This window comes from Acyrthosiphon pisum, chromosome A2 (genome assembly GCF_005508785.2).
Source record: "Acyrthosiphon pisum isolate AL4f chromosome A2, pea_aphid_22Mar2018_4r6ur, whole genome shotgun sequence".
Lineage (NCBI taxonomy): Eukaryota > Metazoa > Arthropoda > Insecta > Hemiptera > Aphididae > Acyrthosiphon > Acyrthosiphon pisum.
Window position 1 is genome coordinate 76,372,755 of NC_042495.1, and position 1,635 is coordinate 76,374,389.

A 1,635-nucleotide genomic window follows, 5' to 3' on the forward strand; every position below is an offset into this window, starting at 1 on the left:
TCAGTAAATTTTCATGTATCTGCAGTTATTCGTTTTTGAATTAGAACAAAATAAGGAAATCGCTACATGAGAAATCGAGTGAATATCCAATGTTGTAAAAATTTGAATTTCAAACGATGATAAAAATTTAATTTGACTTTCTTATAGATATTTTTTGTTTGATAAAGGTAGATAATCTTATAAGGAATCTTGTATTACATTTTCATATCTTAGATTTAAAAAGAAAAATTTTTATGAATTTCTAACTCGAAATAATTTGCAAATTTTCGTGATTTTTCCATATTTTGTCATTTTTTGAACTTTAAATGCTTATAAAAAAAAACTGACTAACGATTTTTAATATTTTTCATCTGCCTTTGAAACAATATACTAGGAGCCTTCTATTAAATTTTCAAGCTTTTTTGATAAACAAATAAAATTTTATTGATATTTTTAGAAAAAAAACTAAAAAAAAAGGTGGGTAAGTGGATGTCGCTCTGCTGTACAGTAGGTTACAAGTGGGTCACTGTATAATGGATGGTATTAAATTTGAATTCAATGATATAGTATCATTGTATAAGAAAAACGATTCTGAGCGGAGACGGTATGTCAGTCTAGGTATAAGACATAATATTATATTATAGTCTATAGTATTTTAAAAAAATTGATCTATAATAGGTACATATAATAAATTCCAAATTAATCATATCATAATATCTTTTAGGTACTTATAAGTTATAACGCGTTATACATCAACAAAAAACCGTGGTAAAATCATAGATATATAATAGTATACTTTAGAAGTTTCAAGTACCCACGAATAATATTATAAAATCACAACAAAATAACTAAAATAGTTATCCTAGGTTTTTAATATGTAATTTCGTACAAATTTGTACTTAAAATGACTATAAAAATAAACTGTGTAAATGTATTTTTTAGATTTTTTGGTAACAGAATTAATTACTTACGTGGAATCTTGTTTTAAATTTTCAATTCTTAGATACAAAAATTGAACATTTTATAAATTTTTAACTACAAAATAATTTTTCAAATTAAAATTTGATAAATTTTGTCAAAATTTGATCTTTAAATGCTTATAAAAAAAAATTGTGCATATGTTTTTTTAATATTTTTCAACTGATATTGTAACAATATATCAGGAGCTTTGTATTAAATTTATACACTTTTTGGCCCAACAGATAAAACTTTATTGATATTTATAGAAAAAAAAACTAAAAAAATTGAAAACTGACCATGTCTGTACACAGCTCAAAAAGAATCAAATTATTTTCAAAATTTTATCGTGTATAGGAAATGCTAATATAAACATTCAGTAAAATTTTCATGTATCTGCAGTTATTCGTTTTTGAATTACAACAAAATAAGGAAATCGCTACATGAGAAATCGAGTGAATATCCAATGTTGTAAAAATTTGAATTTCAAACGATCATAAAAATTTAATTTGACTTTCTTATAGATATTTTTTGTTTGATAAACGTAGATAATCTTATAATGAATCTTGTATTACATTTTCATATCTTAGATTTAAAAGAAAATTTTTATGAGTTCTAACTCGAAATAATTTGCAAATTTTCGTGATTTTCCATATTTTTGTCATTTTTGAACTTTAAATGCTTATAAAAAAAAAACTG

General features: G+C 22.8%; 1 protein-coding gene across 1 annotated transcript in view; it reads right to left on the reverse strand.

Moving 5' to 3' along the window:
- The window catches only part of LOC103308223 (mitochondrial ribosome-associated GTPase 2), a 56,547-nt gene that overhangs the window by 46,479 nt on the left and 8,433 nt on the right, over nt 1–1,635 (reverse strand). The gene's annotated exons all lie outside the window — the stretch shown is intronic.